The sequence below is a fragment of the Pseudophryne corroboree genome, chromosome 1 (genome assembly GCF_028390025.1).
Source record: "Pseudophryne corroboree isolate aPseCor3 chromosome 1, aPseCor3.hap2, whole genome shotgun sequence".
NCBI classification, from domain to species: domain Eukaryota; kingdom Metazoa; phylum Chordata; class Amphibia; order Anura; family Myobatrachidae; genus Pseudophryne; species Pseudophryne corroboree.
Window position 1 is genome coordinate 324,155,975 of NC_086444.1, and position 14,611 is coordinate 324,170,585.

Sequence of the window (14,611 nt, forward strand, 5' to 3'; positions counted from 1 at the left end):
CTCTACTATCATACCACGCTGCCAATGCCCGATCTCGTCTGATCTTGGAAGCCAAACAGCGTTGGGCCGGGTCAGTACCAGGAGAGGAGACTTCCTGCGAATACCCGGTGTTGTAGAGTTGGGACCATTTCCCTTCACATGTGTTTGCGACGCCAACAGCAGTATCACCACTAATTCTCTTTTCCCCTTTCCTTTTCCTTTTTGAGGCCTACTACCAATTTTTGTGGCTTACGTCAGAAAGTCTAGCTCATTTGAATGCAGGAGACCAACCAATTTCGAATTAAGTAGCCCAAGTGGGTCTTACTTATCAAATAACTCTCATGATCACTTTTTGGTTCCATTAACACAGAAATTCTGTGCTGGTCAGGGGAATTGGGGGTAAGACGAATCAATGTCTACAACCATTCCAATTACCTAGTGTGATTAAACAGACCAGAACATTTTATTAATTCTAATTATCACATTTTTTTCTTTGATATGGATCATTTATATGGGTGTTTTCATTATAAATGTTAACATTAAAAGTTATGTTTTAAATATCTCTCTCTACATGCTATAGGAATTTTCCTTTCCTTTCAAGAGTGCGCCCACACAAGAGCCTTCTTTCTCTCCCTTCCTTTTAGTAGTTGTTTGCAGTGCAGCGATCAGGCTAAAAATCTGCATTTCTGCGCATGCGTATGCACCACATTGCGCACGCACGACGTACGCGTACAAAAGCCTTTGTGGTTTTGCACAGGCTCAAGCAACATTTTCATTCGTACTGGCATCCGCAAGAAGATTGACAGGAAAGGGGTATTTCTGAGTGGTAACTGACCGTTTTCAGGGAGTGCTTAGAAAAACGCAGGCGTGCCAGGGAAACCGCAGGCGTGGCTGGGTGAACGCTGGGCGGGCGTGAATCATCGCTCGCCCACATTTTGTGCAAAACAAGACCAGCCCTGAAGAGTAAGTTCAGGGCTGGTCTTGTTTTGCACAAAATGTTTTTGCAGGCACTCTGCTGCACAGGCGTTTGCACTTCTGCAAAGCAAAAATACACTCCCCCGTGGGCGGCGACTATACGTTTGCACGGCGAGCGATTAACTCTGAATGACCACCATTGCACATACCGGGACCAATTATCAAAGTTGTGGATGCCAGTGATAATGATGACACTTATTAATTCATTATATAATTTATTATACACCTATAATCAATCATAGTATAGGGCTACCACTTTCACCTTCTTGTAGAAAATTAAATTTTTCTTGCAGTACAAATGTAAATAATTAGTATGAGCATAAGAATTAAATATCATAACCAGTGCCCACAACAATATGGTAAAATACTTTGTTTGGAACTCCTCTTACCCATCTAATTCTTCCATGGACAAGGGCAGTGTGCAGACTTGTGCTCCTTTGCACTTTGGTAGAAATGTAGAAGCACTTACAGTATGCACAGCACTGCCAAAGATCATGTGCACTGGAGCTGATAAATGTCATAAATGGGACCCAGTAGTTTTAAATGGTGAAAACCCAATATTGTGTGAATATTGTATCTTATTGGCATTGAATTGGCATGTCAAATGCTTTTGTCTTTATTTAGATTGAACCTTATTGATAAAATAAATAAACATACTTTTTAATGAATGTATAGCATTGATGTGCTTATTTGATAGAAACTGCTAAGCGCCCTTAGGAGAATGGAGGATGGAGTTTGTTTGTTTGTTTGTTTGTTGAGGATATTAAATATTTTTCAACTGCTATGGTTTTTAGCAAAATGCAAAACTGCAGCCGAGAGCTCATTACCTCCTGACGTTTTAATACTTTCATCTGGGCGGCAGAGAACTCATATGAATTTATAAGATATTCAAATAGCATTATGGGCATTTATATAGCCTAATTCAAAAGGAATATATTTTTTGTTTCCCACAATGAAAGTCATTTTTGTTTATTGAATAGAGATAGATTATAATGACTCTGTTACTGGAACACTCTTCTGAAAATTTGACACACTGGTATATAAACCATTGGCTCAGGATTTGCATTGAATGGTGGTCCATACGTCAAGGGGTCCAATGCCCACATTATCTACTTGTTTTGTGAATCCTCTGCTCCCACAGTGACTTAACCAGACAGTCAGGCATAATATTGATGTTTTCGGGATGGGTCACAATACCGATGCCAGGATCCCGGCATCTGAAAATTCCGCCGGTCACAGGGACTAATCCCACTCGTGGGTGTCCACGACACCCATAGAGTGGGAATAGAACCTGTGGCGAGCGCACTGAGGTATTTACTCATTAAGGGTCATAAAATCTTATCCTGGATGGTTTTCTTATATATACTTTCATAAATCAGGACAATTGCACCCATAAATTAAAGAATACATTAACAGTTTGGTAAAGTTATCAAAATCTTTATCCATAATTTTGGAGGAATTTCCTCTGAAAAACCTAATCTGTGCTGTTGGGGTGTCTCGCCATATAAGATTCAGATTTCATCCTTTTAGCATATATGGCCCTTTATTGTGTCAGGTTAATATAATCATGGACTCTGGCAGAACAGAAGTGGGAGGAAGGCCCATGCTAGGGACACTTCTTTTTCAGATTAAGAGTAGCAAAGGGGATATTTTCCAAAATTTGCAATATAAATATGGAATTACCCTTTATTAGACCCTTAATAAATAGACCCAGCAGTATTATTGCCAGGAACAGATCTGTGTAGTTTCCCAAAGTGATGTATTTTATTGCTAGTTAATGGTCAATTCTGATCCAATGGATCCAATGTTCAATAGAAACAAAAATCAAATAGTCAAATGGCCATTTACATATCCCAATTAATGGAGCTAATAAGAAGTTGTACATATCTAGTAATATTTGTACAAAGTCGACATCCACAGTATCTACACCAGAAGGTCAACATTGATGATGGTTAAACATGGTTAAAATCTCAACATTAACAGAATGTTAACTTAGGAAATTTACACAGTCACCTCATCTTAAAAATATAGAGGTGGTGTACTAATTGGGTGCTACCTTTTAGGGCCTAGGTAAACGAACATGAGAAAAATACACAAATTGAAAGGGAAACTTCTCTTGTTGGTAGGTATGGTGTTCACAATCTAGTGATTTCAATGCCATGAAATAAAAAATATATGCAACATAGTGTAATTTGGTTTATAACCAATGGTGAAATATAAATACAAACGTATGAATATTATAACATGCAAATAACACTTTGTTGTGTAATTTCGGAGCTTGATATGAAATGATGTAAATTCAAACCACTTATTTTACCTAAGGCAGGCTAATATGAAGCATACTCAAATATGAGATTTCAAGTTGTTGAGGCGAACAACCCTTACATCTGCTGACAGGCAGATACATAACAAAATGACAGGAGAAGCACCATGAGAGGGGAAGCAGGTGTGGCCTCACAACAAGGGCCGTGGTCTCAAAGGGAATGCCGAATCCACGAGCCATGCCCTCATTTTCATCACACTGGGGGCAACAAGTACATGCAATAACTGAGGTCAAGACAAGATATGTCCTACCTGCCTGCTGGTGTTCTACTCTCCGTTGGTAGTTCTCTAAATCTTGGAAAGTTTCAGAACTGTCTAGAAAAGAGATAGGGAATAAATACTGCATTTAAAAAGTGTAAAAAAAATGTGATCCCTCCCCATGAATCTGCAACTGACAGCCAACATATAGCATTAGAATGCATGGATCTCTTTCATTGCCCTCTCACTGCCCATATTTATATCACTGCCCACTCCATAGCGGTCTTATTGTCCCCTCCATCCATATCACTTTGCTTGCCCCCTCCATTGTTGGCTCATTGCCCTTGCATTTCTCTCAGATTGGCACTGGGCCCCTCGCCACAGCTGTTTCATTGCTTATTCACTTCATATCACACTGACCCCCTCATACTGTAGATCTCACTGCCCACTAACCTTCCTCCCAGCTCATGCATTACTCCCCTACCACCACACTGAGCCCCTCAGAACACATACAGTGACACCCTCACATCCACTTTACAGCACTCACTGCCCCCCTCCCAGCACTGACATCCCCCTTCCCACAACTCACACTGACCCTGCTCATAAAACTACAAACTGTACTGCTCCCTCCACTGCCCACCTCAAAGCATATATTGCCCCCTTTTCTGCTCACCTTAGAACACCACATACTGCCCCCTCACAGAACGCAATGTCCGTCTTGCAGCACATACCTGTACATTCTTCCCTCACTGCCTACCTCACAGCACATCTCCCACTTTACTCATACTGTACCAGCACACTCCTCTTTACTTAGGTCAGCCTTCTCACCCACTCCCTTTATGCCAGCCTTGGACTACTCACCCACTTCCTATTCCAGCAGTATGCAGCATCTTACTCTCCCCTCATGCCAATTTCTATGTATAAGTTTGTCCAATGTCTGGCTACTTTAGTTTCTTCCCTATACATCAGTTAACTACTCACAATCCTATCACAATGTAATTATTTATATTGTTTCACTCCCCTCATTTATGCCAGCCTCAGCCTCCTTATTCACTCTCCTCATTCCAGCAGCCTTCTCACTTCCCCTCAAGCCAGCCTCCTCCTCTCTCCTCCTGCTATCCTGCTATCCCACTCCCCACATGCCAGCCTCGTCCTCTTACCTCATACCGGCCTCCTCCTCTCTCATCATACCGGCCTCCTCCTCTCACATCCTGCTAGCCTTCTCTCCCAATTACATCATTCCAGCCTCCACAGCCCTCATATCAGCCTCCTTAATTACTCCCCTTATGCCAGCCTCAGCCTCCTCACCCACTCCCCTCATTCCAGCAGCATTCAGCCTGTTTTTTTTTATTATTGTTATTGAGTTAAGTAGTAGAAGTGAAGACACATGAACGGTGGATGATGATAGTAGTAGGGAAACATGGCAGCTGGGAATTAGGAGAAGGGACAAATGATGGGCTTGGGTAGCAGTAGTAAGTATGCAGGACAGGTGAATGGAAGTAGTAGTAGAAGGAACACATATGACAAATGTGGTTTAGTATTAATAATAGATGATACTGAATAGATGATACTGTTTATAGTAGTAGAAGGGAAAAAGATGATAAATGGAAGTAGAATTAATATAGTGACCAGGTGGGAAAAACAGAAACACACATGACAAGTGGAAGTAGGAGTAGGAAGTGAGGGTAGTAGAAGGAACACAAATGACAGCTTAGTAAAAGTAGTAGGGGCACACATGGGGACAGGGAAGTATACTGGGGGTGGTCAGTACCTGCAGTTCTCTTGGAGCCAGGCCAGGACATGATGCCAGGCTGCATAAGTTCAGAAAGGGCTGTGTGAGGGTGCTACAGTGGGTGAGCCTGCCTCTGAGTTTAGTGCAGTCAGTCCCACTCTCGTATACCGCACCACCAAGTTCTGTAGCTGGGTCTCTATTTTGAGAGGATAAAATAGTATATGTCCTTCTCCGAGTCTCCACTGCTTGAAACAGTAGGCTCTGCCTCCTCCAAGCTATGGGAGACCAGTAGAATCAATTCTCACCTGCTGCTGTTTCACAATCATGCACCTAGACAGCAGCCCCAGATTAACAGCAAAAAAATAGATGGTCAAAAATGATACATGGTTGTCTGTCCTGGGTTACATATTCCCCCATGTCCAGTGGCAGAAAAAGTGAATGTTGTGCCCATGTGCAGCAATAAGCTTTGATCTGACCCACCCCCATACCCCCAAAAACAATTCACTTTCTCTTGCATATATTACACGTAGAGGATCAATCATTTGTTTTTGCAAACCAGATTGCTGAGTGGAGTGAGGTCAGGTAAGTGCACAGTGTAATCACACAACTGCAGCACCATTTCCCCTTCATCTCATCAATATAATTTCCTCTGCAGCTCACAAACGCCACCCCCTCAATGTCTCACTGTCAGTCCCCTGCATCTCTCCAGTGCCATCCCTCCTGCTTCTCACAAGCACCATTCCCCTTTGTGTCTCACCAATTTCATCCCTCCTGCTTCTCATCAGCACCATTTCCCCCATCTCACCAATATCACCCTCTTCTCCTCACAAGCATTATACCCCCGCATCTTACAAACATCATTCCCCCTGCATCTCACCTACATTATTCCCGCTGCTTCTCACCAGCACCATTCCCCCTGCATCTATCCAGTGCCATTCCTTTTGCTTCTCACCAGTCCCATTCCCCCTGAGTCTCAGTAACCTCATCCCTCTGCGTCTCACCAGTGCCATTTCCTCTTTTTGCTTTAGCACAATTTGCGCTGTGTCTCACTAGCGCCATCCTCTTGTGTCTCTCCAGTGCCATCCCAACTCACCCCCTTGCATTAATCTGGGTCAATTCCCTGTCTGTCCAGTGCCTTATAAATAATTATTGATTTACTGCCCCTTTGCCCCCCTCGTTATGTATAATTACTGAATAGTTCAGTCACAGCCCTAAGTCCTTACCAACATAAAACTCCACCATTTTATGTTTTACTAACTTGATTTTATTAGCCAAAGGCTGCAGTCCTCTATTGCATTTTGTACAGTGGTGGATGCTGTGATTGTTGTGAGGGTTGGGGATTCCACTTCTTCAGTGTCCTGTCAGGTCACTAACAGCTGCATCTGGTTTCTGTCATAGTTACAACAGTCACAGGAGAAGGCGCCACCTGCATTATCTAATGGGTGGCGCACTGTAGGTACTCTGAGACTCCTCTGACAAAGAGTCAATAGACAGCCAGCAAAGGAGGAGCCAGAGATGAGGGGAGTGGTGGAGCGGGGACTCGGGAGCCAAGGGTGTTTGTACTTCATTATGGTACACAGCCAGCCACCACAAACTATTATGAGACAGTCTGGCTCATTATAGTTCTGCTTGAACAATTACGCTGGCTGCAGGTCCCTTTATGTCGGTGGGCCCCTTTGCAATGCACCAGTTGCACCGCCGATATTTATGCCGCTGCCCCAGTCCCAGTCCACCACTGAAGGGCTGACAGGCTGACTGACAGCCAGCAGCCACTTCCGGGCATATTGCTGCAGTATAAATAAATTAATATAAACATTCTCCTAAATGACAGGGAAGGCATGTGCCTCATTGCAGTCGTTGATGATTTCCTCAGTTTGAGCTGCATGTAGGGGGTCATTCCGAGTTGTTCGCTCGGTAAAAATCTTCGCATCGCAGCGATTTTCCGCTTAATGCGCATGCGCAATGTCCGCACTGCGACTGCGCCAAGTAAATTTGCTATGCAGTTAGGATTTTTACTCACGGCTTTTTCATCGTTCTGGCGATCGTAATGTGATTGACAGGAAATGGGTGTTACTGGGCGGAAACAGGCCGTTTTATGGGCGTGTGGGAAAAACGCTACCGTTTCCGGAAAAAATGCAGGAGTGGCCGGAGAAACGGGGGAGTGTCTGGGCGAACGCTGGGTGTGTTTGTGACGTCAAACCAGGAACGACAAGCACTGAAATGATCGCTGATGCCGAGTAAGTCTGAAGCTACTCAGAAACTGCTACGAGGTGTGTAATCGCAATATTGCGAATACATCGTTCGCAATTTTAAGATGCTAAGATTCACTCCCAGTAGGCGGCAGCTTAGCATGAGCAAATCTGCTAAAATCCGCTTGCGAGCGAACAACTCGGAATGACCCCCGTAATGAAGAACTGAGGATGTGACGGATGACGCCATGGGAACGCGCATTGGGGGTGATTCTGAGTTGTTCGCTCGCTAGCTGCTTTTAGCAGCATTGCACACGCTAGGCCGCCGCCCTCTGGGAGTGTATTTTAGCTTAGCAGAATTGCGAATGAAAGATTAGCAGAATTGCGAATAGAAATTTCTTAGCAGTTTCTGAGTAGCTCCAGACTTACTCAGCCATTGCGACCAGCTCAGTCCTTTTCGTTCCTGGTTTGATGTCACAAACACACCCAGAGTTTGCCCAACCACTCCCCCGTTTCTCCAGCCACTCCTGCGTTTTGCAGCTCGAACGCCTGCGTTTTTTCGCACACTCCCATAAAATGACCAGTTTCCGCCCAGAAACACCCACTTCCTGTCAATCACACTACAATCTGCACAGCGATGAAAAAGCTTTATGCCGTGTGTAAAATACCTAACTTTTGTGTAAAATAACTAAGCGCATACGCTCTGCGAACCTTGCGCATGCGCAGTAAGCGACTAATCGCAGTATAGCGAAAATCGGCAATGAGCGAACAACTCGGAATGACCCCCATAGTGCGTACACACTTGCGGATTTGAACAATTTGTTTTCTGATGCATCAGAATCGCCCATATTGTTCAAAAAATTATCTAGTGTGTAGAGGCCCTTACTTGCCAGCTCTATTGATTTAAGGGAGTCTCAGTTTTCCTGATTTGCTGCACTATTCACCAGTCTTCACAGAGCTCCTTCAAGTTTCTTTAGAGTGCAGCAGCATTGAGGAGGAGGAGGAGGAGGGGGAGGAGGAGGAGGAGCTCTAATGTACCATAGTGCACACTGCACCAAGCTCACAATATCACTGAGGATGGATAAATTCTCCAGTCCCATTAAAAATCATTAAAGGAAAAATAAATCTGCTGCTCATGAGCCTATTTATAAGTCTGGGCTAGCATTTTATATACTGTACCTGCCCTACTGTCAAGCCACTGGCTGCAGGTGGCTTATTACTCCAGGGGCATGTCTAGTATTCCTGAAAATGCTGGTCTGCCCCAGAAACTAGGCTACCTGCACAGTGCACACTGCCAGCTTTTACTTTGTGGAGTAGTGCATGTAATGTTACAGTACAGCACCAAGCTACCTGTCACTGGGGAGATCCATATTTTGGTGTCACCCCTCAGAGGATGACAACCGAGTGCAACGCGCACCCTCTAGTGATGCCACTAGTGATTTCACTGGATGGTACCTTACAATAGAGATGGCAGCTCCAATGGATCTTTCACTGGCAACGACTCCATGAGCTTATTTTACTCTGGTTGTAGCAGAGAGGCTTTGCCCATACACAAAATAAATTAACTTAATGTGCCAACCTTGATAATTAGAATAATCTAGAAAATATATTCATGGGGAGTAAGAGGACATGGGTCAAGCGAATGGTATTCAGAACATAAGGAGCAGCATACAAATGACATGCAAATTGACACAAATGAAACATGGATATATGACAATGGTTAGCAATACATTAATGATTAAGCAATAGGCAATAGTTCTCCTAACTGCTGCAACAACTGTTTAGCTAAGACAATAGAAAATACAGTTTATTACTTCAGCACATTATATCCTAAATACAGAATACATTTCTCAAAAGCACATACTATATAATGAAATAGTAAAATATATTATTACTTAGCAAACTAGCAAATTCCCAGATTGATCATTTACTCTTGCTAAGTGATCACTGTCCTATTAAATGCATGTACGGAATTCGCAATAGGCAAAGAATTAGGTAGAATTAGTACAGTATGTAATGCTATGTCTTGATTCAGAGAAAATAATAACTTCAGCTCGCCTATGGTAAGGCACAATAAATACAGTTCAGACTTTCCCAAAACAATTATCGTCAGCACTCAGTAATACTTCTTTATGAGTCCCTAGTGCATTTTTAGTCAACTCTTATATCTCTCCCAAAATGGCTTCCTCTCTCTTTGCAGATGGACTCAATCTCTTGGTTCAGTTATAACTCAGTAGCCACATATCACCTTGTGCACATACATAGTCAGTATATATATATATATATATTTGTAACTCAGTCCGGGATGTAATGAAGTCCAAGTTCAGTAGTAGTGCAGGACGCTGGCTGAAATCAGACTTTTTTTTAGATGAGCAGTCATACACAAGACATGGTTTAGCCTTGTAAATGATTGCCCCTTTAAAAAAAAATCTGAGTTCGGCCAGCATGCCGCACTACTACTGAACTTGGACTTCATTACATCCCGGACTGAGTAACAATTCTCCTGGATACACTTCTATGTGCTTTTGTGCTGCGGTATATGGCTCCACCTAGTGCTAGCCTCCAGTACATTCATGGCCATAGGCTTTCATTGAGGCCATGGGTATCACATCCACACTTCTTAGATTGAATGTTCAAAGGGAGCAAGGCCACCATTTCCTTCTGTTTCAGTGTGCAGAGGTGTATTATATTTTGCTGCTATTAAACAAGATAATAAAAATTATAATATTTGTAATAATAATATTTTTAATTCCAACTGGATGTTAAAAAAAAAGGGCATATGAAATACTGACAGTCTGACATTATGGTACAGTCTGACAGTGTAAATATACTGCTACGATTAATACTAATGTCAGATAGCAAAAGAAAAGGTGCATAAAAAAAGTAAAGGAAAAAAAGTGCTGATAGACCGGTGGATAGCAGGTTTTGGGTTTTTAAGAAGAATTTCAGCTAATTTGAATTTATTGTCAGGGCCATTTATCAGTTGTCAGACTCGAAGGCTTACGCGATTATTTTATATCTGAGTTCAGATCCTGCACGGCCATCAATTAGATCTCTTTCCAGGATTAATTGTGAAAATGTAGCCCATAGTCTAAAGTTCTGTTAGCCAATGAGGTCAAGTTCTTGAATGATAAGCTTTTCGGAGCTTGGTATGTGGGGCTCTTTTGCAGTCCCCATAGAAAGCAATGGGGATTACTTTTACGTGCTTTAAAAAGGGAACTGCAGCATATATCTCCAGTATCTGCTTCAGTACCCCTTTAGTACATTGCCCTGATATTACAACATCCAACATCTCTCCAAACACATCTGTTTTATTATGGGAAATAAGCCATAAATGAGTAGAAAAGGGAATTCAAAATTCTAAATACAAGTGTAACTAAATACAAAAGACAGGGTTAGCGTATACTCCTAAAACTTAAATTAACATACATTCAGTATCACTTAAGTGATTTGCTGATTATTCAAAATTATCTTAAATTAAAGGAAACCTTCTTTTTTAATGTTTACTAAAGAGCATCACACAGGCAAGAAAGTAGTACAGCCTTAAATAAAAACTATGTTATATTACTGATGGAATTGTATATTGGTTTGGTTAAAAAAATAAAAATAAACTGGTGGAAACTGTATTAAAGATTCAATAACAAATCTGAGTGGCTGGTAACTGTTTTCCCTTGCTGTCAGCTAAACTAAATAATAGAGCACTCTTGACAGGATAAAGAAGAAACATTTTTAATATTTCTGCAAGTGCTTCTCCCTTAGTATATTTGTGGCTTTGTCACAGTTAGTCAGTGGGTAGAATATCTGATTATGTTCCTTTGTAAAGTGAGTAACCTGAAAATTATATCCCAGCAAAATCTGAGGGTCACCACAGAGGTTAATTCTTCTGGACGTCTCTTTCACTTTTGAAGCCATTAAACACCATTGGTCTCTGTGAAACAGTTCTCCCTGGATTCATATCCAACCGATGCAACTGCTCCTTTTGTATCTCTACCTCCCCTCAAACATACAATACTCTCTCTGTGGGTCTCACAAGGTTGTGTTCTCATCTTTTCTGTTTTTCCTATTGTAGGCTTCTAATGGAGAACTAACTCACTCATTTGGTCTTAGAGTAGCATCTCTAAGCTGACAACTGTTGAAAGAAGAGTGCGCTACTGCACAGACTCCATTCATCTTGTTCTCCAGGTAGGCTTCATGCCCCATACCAAGGTGGCCAATAAGATCTCTACTGTGCTTGTTCAGAGGTCATCTTGTCTAGACTGTGGGAGTCTGTTAGAGCATCACAATGGAAGACACATGTCTTTCCCAATGTATCCAAAATTGGAAATGTATCCACATTGCTATCCCAATGTATCCAAAACAGAACGCATCAATCTCCCTCCTAGGAGAAACACCACTTTCCCTCAATTATATATCACTGCAATTTCCTGCTGCTTTGATGTCACCTTTGACTCTGCACTGTGCTTTATCCCTAACATCCAATCTGTTTCCAGTGTGGTCTTCTAAACCTTTTAAATTTAGCTATAATACATTCTTTCTCAACTAGGATGCAAACTAAACTGTTATCTCATCAGGGGATGTAGTTATAATGCTGGATGTCGGGATCCCAGCATTCAGGAGCCCGACATCGGAATCCTGACAGCCAACATGCTACTGGCGGTGGGAACCCCCCCCCCCTCCCCATAATTTAAACTCGGTTGTTGGGTCTATGCCACCAACCGACTGTGAATAGAACCTGTGGCAAGGGGACTCACTGCCTTGCTGCCCGTATACCAGCAGACGGGATGCAGATGTTGGTATACTGACAGCCAGCATGCTGTGAGCCGGTATATCATACCCATTCCCTCATCAGCTTCCACCTTGACTGCTGTAAATTTACACCCTTTCATTTAAAAATACTGTATACAGAAAGTTACTTTATGCAGCTTTCAGAATGCCTTGCAATACCCAGCATTACAGTTAGCAAACATATTTTTTAGTGTACACCTTGCACCTTGGCAAAACTAGGTTGCACTGAAGATGGAGATTTAAAATGTGCGCTGAGATTTAGAGATGCAAGTAGTATCTTATCTAAGTTAAAGCTTTCCAGTATTTACTATATGTGCTGCATGCAAAGCAGGTAGAATTTACCCTGTATGCAAATAAAAAAAGAAAAAAATAAATAAACTAATTTAGTCATTAATGAAATAAATAATATAAATATTATTGCACCTTGTTTTGTATAAAAGTTTGTCCAGGGACAAAGTTGCTCATTTATTTGGTTTGCTCCAATATATCCACCGGGATGGATTTAGGATCCTTGTGCTTGGAATGCTGGTGGTCAGAATACCGACAGCAGCATTGCAATGTGCAGAATCCCAACACCTGGTAGATAAGTAGTGTAATCCTCCCTGTCTACTCCCCTAACCCTCCCTCTCCACAACATTACCCCAACCCTCTTCCCGTGCAGCCTAGCCCTAATCCTCCCCCTTAGTACCTAGCCCCCCCTATTTAGTGCCTAAACTTAACCCTCCCTCCCCACAACCTAACACTAACATCCCCTAACATACCCCCCAGGCGTAACCCTAACCCTCCCCACCGCAACCTAAACCTAACCTCTCCCGCAGCCTAACCCTAAATTTCCCCAACCAGTGGCGTAACTACTGCCCCTGCAGCCCTCGCCATGGCTTGGGGGCGAGGGGCTGCGGGGGCGCCACCACTGATTTAGTGCAGATTGACATGCGGACGAGCGTCCGCATGTCAATCTGCTGTCACTAACCCTCTGCTGCTGTAAGGAGGGACACGGAGGGCACAGCGCATGCCTCTCCTGTGTCCCTCCTGGGTCTCCGGCGGGCCTAATAAAGGAAGTGCCATTCGTGAGCTCTGATTGGCTCACGAACCGGCACTTCCTTTAACAGACCCGCCGGAGACCCAGGAGGGACACAGGAGAGGCGTGCGCTGTGCCCTCCGTGTCCCTCCATCACAAAACAGCGGGGGGGGGGGCACTGGGGGAGTGGCACTGGGGGAGCGTATGCGGCACAGGGGTAGGGGGACATAGGTGGCACTGAGGGGGCATATGTGGCACTAGGGGGGTATATGTGTACCTGGCACATGAGGGGGGCTATATTTGGCACTGGGGGCATGTGAGTACCTGTCACTGTGGGGGAATATCTGGCACTGGGGGCATATGTGGCACTGAGGGGGTATACGTGTACCTGGCACATGGGGGGCTATATTTGGCACTGGGGGCATATGTGGCACTGGGAGCACAGCCCTAGCAACAAGCACTACCCCCTAGCAACGAGCATGACACCCAGTGCATGAAACCCCTGGCAACGAGCAAGACACCCTGAGCATGAAAACCACTGGCACCGTGCATGGAACCAAGAGCATGAAACCCCGGCAACGAGCAGGTAATTTAAAAGTAATTAGAAGCCTTACTGTAGGACTTAATGTGTAATGGGCATTACGGTGTGTGGCATAATGTATCACAGACATTGCGGTGTGTGTCATAATGGGTCACAGGCATTACGGTGTGTGGCATACTATATCACGGGCATTGTGGTATGTGGTATAATATCTCAGGGGCATTGCAGTGTGGCATAATGTATAACGGGCATTGCGGTGTGTGGCATAGGGTATAACGGGCATTGCGGTATGTGTCACAGGCATTACAGTGTGTGGTATACTATATCACGGGCATTGTGATATGTGGTATAATGTCTCAGGGTCATTGCAGTGTGTGGCATAATGTATCACGGACATTGCGGTGTGTGTCATAATGTGTCAGGCATTACGGTGTGTTGTATACTATATCACGGGCATTGTGGTATGTGGTATTATGTCTCAAGGTCATTGCGGTGTGTGTCATAATGTGTCAGGCATTACGGTGTGTTGTATACTATATCACGGGCATTGTGGTATGTGGTATTATGTCTCAGGGTCATTGCGGTGTGTGTCATAATGTGTCAGGCATTACGGTGTGTGGCATACTATATCACGGGCAGTGTGGTATGTGGTATAATGTCTCAGGGGCATTGCAGTGTGGCATAATGTATAACGGGCATTGCGGTGTGTGGCATAGGGTATAACGGGCATTGCGGTATGTGTCACAGGCATTACGGTGTGTGGTATACTATATCACTGGCATTGTGGTATGTGGTATAATGTCTCAGGGTCATTGCAGTGTGTGGCATAATGTATCACGGACATTGCGGTGTGTGTCATAATGTGTCAGGCA

The 14,611-nt window shown here is 43.5% G+C and overlaps 1 pseudogene; it reads left to right on the top strand.

The window, feature by feature from the left end:
- Positions 1-119, top strand: LOC134934567 (5S ribosomal RNA; annotated as a pseudogene).
- The last annotated feature ends 14,492 nt before the right edge of the window (positions 120-14,611 follow it).